The 9,159-nt window shown below is 37.6% G+C and overlaps 1 protein-coding gene across 1 annotated transcript in view; it reads left to right on the top strand.

Moving 5' to 3' along the window:
- The window catches only part of ZFAND3 (zinc finger, AN1-type domain 3), a 423,161-nt gene that overhangs the window by 282,414 nt on the left and 131,588 nt on the right, over nt 1–9,159 (top strand). The gene's annotated exons all lie outside the window — the stretch shown is intronic.

Below are 9,159 nucleotides of genomic sequence, written 5' to 3'. Positions count from 1 at the left end.
GTAATTCACCAGTTAGCTCCAGGGAGGAAGATGAACAGTCTTACTATATTTGCTATTTTAAGTTTAATGAATCTTTAAGACTATAGTGGGTTACTGTACATTCTGTTTAGTAACTTCAGAGATAGCTTTGCTGCAGTTATTATTGTTAAGTATTATTAAGTTGGAACCAGCCAATAGCTGATGCTCCAGTATGTTTTCCTAGTCATTAAATCACACTGAAATTGATTGGCCATCTTTCTTCTGTGGAGCAGCTGGTTAGCTGGCAACAAGTATTTGACTCTATCTGAAAACCACTGTATAAGTGATACTGAGAAAATTTTAAGTAAATGTTATAGTCTAAATCCTCAAATAATTTACTGTTTAGTGGGAGGAAATTAAATACGCTTATTAAATTACATCAGTGGTTGGCAACCAGGGCTAATTTTTGCCTTTTTTTCTCCCACCCTGTACATTTGACAATGGCAGGAGACCAGGGATACGTCTAGACAGTCTGCTTGGCACAGGTCAACCGTCACAAGAAAATACTGTCTCAGCTGACACATCAGTAATACCAAGATAGAGAAACCTTAATAGAGAATTTTATATGTCTATGTTAGGATGGCCTTTTGCCTCTTGAGGAGGGACACATATGAAACACTCAGGGCTCTTTTGGCTCTCTTTTTGTTCTAAGTAGATGTCAGCAGAGGGGACTTGCCAGATGAATTGGGGGTCTCTGGCCCAGAGTCTCCCAGCATTTGGGCTTGCTGGAGTTGTAAAATATTGTACGGTCCGTGGGCCTATTTTAATTGGTTTTGGCAAACATTCTTCTAGGTCGTATAGCCCTGGTCTGTCTACTTACTGTACAGCAGTAACTTGTGGTTGCTGTGAAGCTGAACACTGTGACACTGATATGTCAAATGCAATAATTGCTACCCATGATTGACAGTGATTGGTGGAGCTTCCTGATTAAAACAAGCTTGGAAGCAGGAGTTACATCCACTTCCAAAATCGCTTGCCTCCCTCCGGAAACTCTGTGAACCTGGAGAAAAGATGAAAGTTACCCCAAGTGTTCAGGTCTTTCTCTCATAGGGTTGCTTTGAGTTGCATATTACTCAATGGCTCTTAACAACAACAACAACAAATGTTAAAGGACATGTTATGAATTTAAGAAAAAACAAAGAAGAACATTAACTTAATGTAGGAGATGGTGTTAAAGATGGGCAAAGGTGCTGAGAAGGCATTGTAGATAAAGTAACAGGAGCTGTGGAACCTGGCAAAACTGGAATTACATTGCATAGAGGGATTTTTAAAAAATACTCATCCTAAATGAGAACTCATTTTCCAAACCAAACACATCACCATTGAGTTGATTGCAAGTGGTAGTGACTATATAGGACAGAATAGAACTACCCCTAGTATTTCTAAAGCCATAAATCTTTATAGGAGCAAATAGCTCATCTTCCTCCAACAGAGCAGCTGTTGGATTCAGAATACCAACTCTTTAGTTATCTAATGTAGCCTAATTTAGTTATCTAATTTAGCCTAATATTTAACCCACTGACATCATTCAGGAGGAGGGGAAACAATTAAAATGGTATAAGTAATACCAAGACATGAGTTTCAGTTTGTTAAAATCTATTTGGGCTAAGTACTTGTCTCAGAAATGCACACAACTTAATTTTTACATACCTGTTTTACCTTTGAAGAAGAAGTAGTAGTAATAGTACGTACTTGTCTCACAGAAATGCACACAACTTAATTTTTGCATACCTGTTTTACCTTTGAAGTAGTCGTGGTGATGATGGTGATGGTGATGGTGATGGTAGTGGTGGTGTTTATATAGCCATTAGATTAAGAGTTCCTAGTCTTGGCTCTGGTGACCTAGTCCATTCAGACTTGTTCTCCTCATGCAAAAACTAATCCTCTCAGTTGGTTCAGATTCACCAACTCCATGGGAGGAAGATGGACAGTCTCTCCCCATATGATTTACAGCCGTGTAAACCCAATGGAGGGTCACCTATATATTGGTTCTGATTTTATTTTGTATCCTGCCAAATTTATTGAAACTGTCACTTAATTTCAGTAGTTTTCTTGCTTAGTCTTTCATATTTTCAGTCTGTAGGACTACATCATCTGAAAATGGCAGAAATTTTACTTGTTCTCTTTGCCAATCTGAATACTTTTTCTTTCCCTTCCTTGTCATTGCTCTGGCTTAAGACTTCAATAAAGTGTTGAAAAAGAGTGATAAAGGGCATCTTTGAATACTTTGTCTGTCTCCATTGAGAATCGTATTGGCTGTTGGTTTGAGTAGAATTAATGCCTACTTTTCTCTTAATGTTTGATAAAATTCTCCATTGCAGCCATCTGGCCTAAAATCATTTTGGATCACTGAAAAAAGAGCAAGAGGCCATGTGAAGATGGCCATATCTGACTTTTACCAACTTCACAAAGAGGAACTGTCCCTGTCGACAGCATCAAAAATACCAAACCACTTTTCAGGTGGTCAAACATGTGCTGCACCTTTCTGTACTTCTCAGCACCTATCTTAATACTTTTTCTGGGTTCAAAATCTGATGCAGTAGCACACAGACCACATGGAACCATATTGGGGGAGTCAAAAGGTTATAATCCAGATTAATAACAGAATATAGTCCAGTCAGCTCCTGAAAAGTACACAAGTATCTAAGCCTTGAGACTTTAGTCCAGTATTCCCAAGTTCTCAGTCCTGCCAATATTGGCTTTTCCCTCCATCCCTGAGGTCCCACATCAGGTCTCCTGTTCAGCCATAGATGTTGATACTGTAGGTGTGGCTGGAGTGAGAAGGGCCTCCTACATTGTCTAAATGCTTCTTCAGTGGTGCCAGAAGATCTGACTGCCTCTTAACTGCTGGCTTGCTCACGTCAGTGGCAAGACTAGTCAACCTTCTGGGGAAATGGTAGATAGCCTGTCCCTTTATGGATAGACTAACATGCCCTGTCTGCATAGTCTCCTCTGTCTACATAGCAAAGTCAAATAATGACTAGAGAAAGTCATATTTAGAGATGAAACACCACAATCACAGTGCTACAAAATTAGAAATCAATACATGCACATTAAAGGAGAAAGAATCAGTTACATGGAAACAATAATATTTTGCTTCTGGACTACTGGATAATAGCAGAAGTAAAATGGGAAATTAAAAATTTCTTGAAGCAAATGAGAATGTGAAAGAGTGTTAGTGAAAATGTTTAATACTAGAAGCTTAATTGTCAGATTTTGACTGAATTTTCTTTTTCTGTGACAATGATTTTGAGTACAGAAAATTGAGGGCATCTTATCTGTGGTTAAATAATTTGGTTGAACAGTGAGTTGCCATTGTTTCCTTGGAAACTGGTTGTCATCATATACTGGCTTCTCCAGGGATTTAAAAAAGAAAAATAGTGCCTTATTTGACCAGATAAAATATACTGGTTCTTTTAGGCAGTTCTTGAGTCTTTGAGCATGTATTGGGCTTCATTGACTACATGTCCTTATGCCTATCTGACAAGCTTATCTGTGCCTTAGAAAATTAACATCACTGTCACCAGGTGGCCAAACTCTTGGTTTGTTTGATTGTTTGCTTTTCCCAGTTAAATTTATAATAGTCCCTAAAAGGAACCAGTTTTCCCTTTCTAAGATCTTTCTTTCTTCTGAAGACTAGATATTGGGTAAAATAGGCTGGCTGCTTCTAGTAGAGCATTAGAAAATAGTACCTATTAAAAAATATTTTATGACTTCTTACTGGGCTGGTTTCAAGTGAAATATGGTGGCGAGATTTATTTACAGCTCTCTCTGTGTGTCTTTCTCTTCTCTTTTCTCTAATGAAGCTTGAAGCATCAGGCCGTTTATCAGAGATAATTATACAACAGATGGAGCTTTTCTGATATATAATAGTCTCAAAGTGGAAAATTCTTTCCCATAATGAAGAATGCCCAAACTTTAAATGTCTCTTTTGATTTTAATTTAAAGATGTTCTCTCTTTCTCCACTCCTCCCAGTGGGTTTATTTATCTTGAAGCTGGTTCTGTAAAGCATGCTGTTTTTATTAGGCGTGCGTTCTAAAAACATTTGTACTCCGCTATACAGTATGATGTTAGATAGTTATGTGCTGTATTTAGTTGAATGCCTGTTATTCACCAGGAGTTAATGTATGGTAGCAAGAAGCTGCACTGTAATCCTGAAGGCACGAGGTTCGAGGCCACCAGCCTCTCTGTAGGAGAAAGATGCACAAATTTTCTCTCTTGCTATTAATTGCCTTTGAAAACAAGCCAGAATGTCAACAGTGGGTTGGTTCCGACTCTACAGTACATCACTACATTAAATTAATCCTTGTCAAAATGTGGACTGATTTAAAAAAAATCTCTCTATTCCATAATGTTAGCTGATTTGGAACTTGTACAAGTGTTTGCATTATTTAATTTTCAACAATGAAAGCAGAGTCATAGTTTTTAAATTACTTACTTTTGATGGCTTATACTTTTTCTTCAAAAATTTTAATCTCATGTTTTTAAGCATAAGTATGACTGCTTGACTATATTCTCAGTTTTAAAATTCCAAAGAAATAGAGATTTATATGGGACAGAAAGTGAAACTACATCTTTAATAATGGATTACATCTCAAAATCAAGAAATCAAAAATTCTCACCAGTAGACCAATAGACAACATCATGATAGATGGGGAAAGTTTTAAACTGCCAACAACTTCATTTTTCTTGCATCCACAATCAGCATGCTTTTTATCAGTAGAGAAGATCAAGAAACATACTGTGTTGGTAAAGAACGTAGTCAAGGACCCCTCTAAATTACTGAAGACCAGTGATGTCAGTTTGAGGACTAAGGTGTGCCAGATTCAGGCCATGATCTTTTCAGTCACTTGCTCTGCATCTGAGAGCTGGACAGTGAATAAGATGACAGAAGAATAATTGATGCTTTTGAACTGTGGGATTGCAGTACTGAATATCTCATGGACTACCAAAAGAATTAAGAATTACGTCTTTTAAAAAAAAAAAAAGTTAAGTCTTGGAGAAACTACAGTCAGAGTGCTCCTTGGAGGAAGAGGTAATAAAGCTTTTTCTCACATACTTTGAGCATGTTGCTAGGAGAGGGACATGCTTGGAAAGGTGGAAGGTGAGCAAAAGAGAGGAAGACTTTCAGCCAAGTGGATTGACACACTGACTGCTGCAATGTGTTCTAGTATGTCAGTAAAGGTGAGGATGGTGCACGATAGGACAGGGTTCAGAGCTGTTGTTTATAGGGTCACTATGAGTTGTACTCAACTTGACAGCACCTTAGTATAACAAAATCCTCTTTTTGGAGATACAGCATATTGTTAGTTCTTTGTGATTCAATGTGTGCAAAATAAAACTGCCTCACAGGAATTTTAAGACTGATTTTTTTCAGAAGCAAATTGCCAACCCTGTCTTCCCAAACCTTTGAGTGGATTTGAACCACCAACCTTTTGTACTTAAGTTTGTACCACAAAGGGAATGCCCTGTTTATTAATTTTGGGATCTACGTCCTCTGTGCAGTTTTTAACAAGTTTATGTGTATGCATTGTTTGATTTCTTTTTGTATAAGTGAGATCATGAGGTTTTCTAACTTGCTTTTAATTTAACTTACTTTAGACATTTTCCAGGACAGTATATGGAAATCTACCTAATTCTTCTAAAAATGTTGACAGTCCACAGTATGATTTACATTTTATTCTTTACCCTTCAGACTGTGTTTAACATTTCACTATAACAAACCATGTCAAATGAATGGTTTTTATATGATATATAATGCATGTACCTTTTTTCCCAGTGAGAGAACATGCATTTGAATTTTTTTAATCTACATGGTTAAATTACATTCCAAAATTACCATACCATACCACTTTATTCTCCTAAGAAAGGTAGTTGAAAATTATTATTTCCCGTTCTTCCTAGTATTAGATGTGAGGTTTTGTTTTAATTTAATTTATTTTTTAATAACTTGGGCAGAAGAATCACTCACTTTTAACGTACATTTTTATGATATTGTCTGGTAGCGAAATTACTCACTGTTTCTAAAATTTACTGCTGATTTGTAAATCTCTGGTAGTTTGCGTATTCATATTCTTTGCTTATCTTTTTTTACTAGCTGTCTTTTTTCTTACTGATTTGCAGAATTCTTTGCATATCCTAGATGATAGAACTTTGTACATGTTGTTGTTATAAGCCTGCGTGTTACTGTGACTGCTCGTGATCCTATGAACAACAGATTAGAACTGTCCTATCTTGTACTATTCTCATCATCTCTGATACGCTTGAGTCCATTGTACAGTCACTGTAAGTTATCTTGTTTGGGGTCTTCCTTTCTTATACTGACACTCTACCTTTCCAAGCATGATGTCCTTCTTTTTTTACATTTTAATTAAAATATTAATGAAAGTTTATAAAGACTTTGAATTTCCATTCATTCATTGTTGCACATTTTCCTCCCTGGCCACCCCTCTACCTCCTCCCAGTTTGTTTTTCTCTTTGAAAAGTAGAAAAAAACAAAAACAAACACAACACAACAAACAACAACACACACCCAAAAAAACCTTTCGTTATTATACAATCCCGCCCCCATCCGCTCCCGCATTGAGCTCTCGTTCTGGACTCTTGTCATGAAAATAATACCTTATCATATATTCCTTTCAAACAGTTCTCTCCCTCAACTGTTTCAATGCAATATACATTATTTATCCCCTCTTTTCCTAGATTCTTTCCAACGCCAGCGTCAGTCCTGTTTTAGAATAGTGGCATTATGCAGTATTTGTCCCTTTGTGACAGAGATATTTCACGCAGCACAATGTCTTCCATGGTCACCCATTTTGTATAATATTTCATGAGTTCCTTGTTTTCCAGTGCTCCATAATATTCCGTAGTGTGATTATACCTTGCTTCTCTCTCCATTCATTTGTTGATGAGCCCTTGGGTTGTTTCCAACTCTTCGCTATTGTAAACAAAGCAGCAGTGAACATGCGTGAACATATATCTGCTTGGGTGGTAGTTACGGTTTCATTGCAGTACATTCCCAGTAGTGGAATTGCTGGGTCAAATGGTATTTCTCTTTCCAGCTTTTTGAGAAAGTGCCGAAGTGGTTGCACCATTTTTACACTCCCACCCACAGTGAATAAGGGTTCCAATTTCTCCACAACTTCTCCAGTATTTGTTGTTTGCTGTTCTGTTCAGTTTTGCTAATCTAACTGGGCTGAGATGATACCTCATAGTTGTTTTGATTTGCATCTCTCTTAGAGTTAGGGATTTTGAACATTTCTTCATGTGTTTGTTGGCCATCTGAATTTCTTTTTTGGTGAAGTGTCTGTTCATATCCTGTACTCATATTTCAATTGGGTTGTTTATCTTGTGGTGCTCGAGTTTCCTATAAATTCTAGATCTAAGTCTCATAGCATGATGTCCTTCTGCAAGGATTGGCCTCTCCAAACAACATGCCCCCACGTATGTTAGACAGAGCTTCATCATCCTTGTTTCCAGGAAGTATTCTGGCTGCACTTTCTTTAAGATATATTTGTTTGTTCTTTTGCCAGATTGAGGACTATTTAGTACTCGTCTTAAACACCAAAACTCAAAGATAATTATTAGTCTTCTGTCAGCCTTAGTCATTGCCATTAGTCAACTTTCAGAAGCATACAAATACCGAAAAGACCATGGCTTGGATCAGGCACACCTTACTTTTTAAACTGACATCTATGCTCTTGAACACTTTGAAGAGGTCTCTGGCTGCAGATTTTTCCATTGTGATAAGTCTTTTGGTTTTCTAACTGCTAATACCAAGGTTATTGATTATAGATCCAAGTAAGATGACATCGTTGACAATGTCAGTCTTTTCTCCTTCTATCATGATGTTGCCCATTGGCCCAGTGGTTAAGGATTTTCACTTTCTTGATGTTGAGAGGCAATCTGTATTGAAGGCTGTAGTCTTTGATCTTTTGCAGCCAGTGCTTTATGTCCTCCTCAATTTCAATAAGCAATGTTGTGTCATCTTCCTAACACAAATTGATGAGTCTTCATTCTATCCTGATGCTAGATTCTTCTTCATGAAGTCTGACTTCTCATGAGGTTTGTTCAGCCTACAGATTGAATAGGTATAGAGACAGGACACAACACTGATGCACATATTTCTTCATTTTAAAGCATACTGTGTCCCCTGACTGAGTGCCACAGCTTCTTGGTCTAGGTATAGCTTTCACATGAGCATGATTGTTCAAATTCTCGTTTTTCTTAATGCCAACCACAATTTCTTGTGATCCACACAATCTAAATCCCATTGCATAGTCAGTAAAACACAGACATTATTCTGGTAGCTTTTGTTTTCAGACAAAATACATCTGATATGAGCAGTGATATCCCTCATACCATGGCCTCTTCTAAATCCAGCTTGAATTTTGGCAGAAATCTGTTGATGTACTGTGCTAGTAATCTTTTAATAATTCTCTCAAATTTTTATTTGCATATTATATTACTGATATTGTTAGATAATTTCCACATTCTATTGGATCACTTTTTTGGGGAATAGGAATATTCCGGATCTTTCCTGTAAGCTGTCCTCCAGATTTCTTGGCACAACCTCTGAGCATGTTCAGGCTTGCATTCTTTTTCTTTCTTTCTTTTTTGTTAAATCAGTTGACATTTTGACCACTAAATTAAATAAAGTATATTTTCTGATGTTAGATGGATCTTAGCTGAAAGCAGAGAATACCAGAAGAATGTCTATCTGTGTTTCATTGATTATGCAAAGGCATTTTACTGCGTGGATTATAACAAACTGTGGCTGACTCTGAGAACAATGGGAATCCCAGAACATTTAATCGTGCTAATGCGAAAACTATACTTGGACCAAGAGGCAGTCCTCAGAACAGAGCAGGGCAACACTGAATGGTTCAAAATTGGGGAGGGTGTGCGCCAGGGATGTGTCCTATCTCCATAGCTTTTCAACCTGTATGCAGAGCAGATTATCCCAGAGGCTGGGCTTTATGAGGAGACGCGTGGCGTTAGGATTGGTGGAAGATCTATCAGCAGTCTACGTTATGCAGATGACGCAACCTTGCTTGCTGAAACTGAGGAGGACCTCATGCACTTACTGCAGAGGGTCAAGGACTGCCGCCTTCAGTATGGACTAAGGCTCAACGTCAAGA

Source organism: Elephantulus edwardii, unplaced genomic scaffold (assembly GCF_000299155.1).
Source record: "Elephantulus edwardii isolate Elephantulus edwardi_28Jun2011 unplaced genomic scaffold, EleEdw1.0 scaffold00017, whole genome shotgun sequence".
NCBI classification, from domain to species: Eukaryota; Metazoa; Chordata; class Mammalia; order Macroscelidea; family Macroscelididae; genus Elephantulus; species Elephantulus edwardii.
The sequence above is the reverse complement of the archived record's forward strand: the minus strand, read 5'-3'. Positions and strand labels throughout refer to the sequence as shown.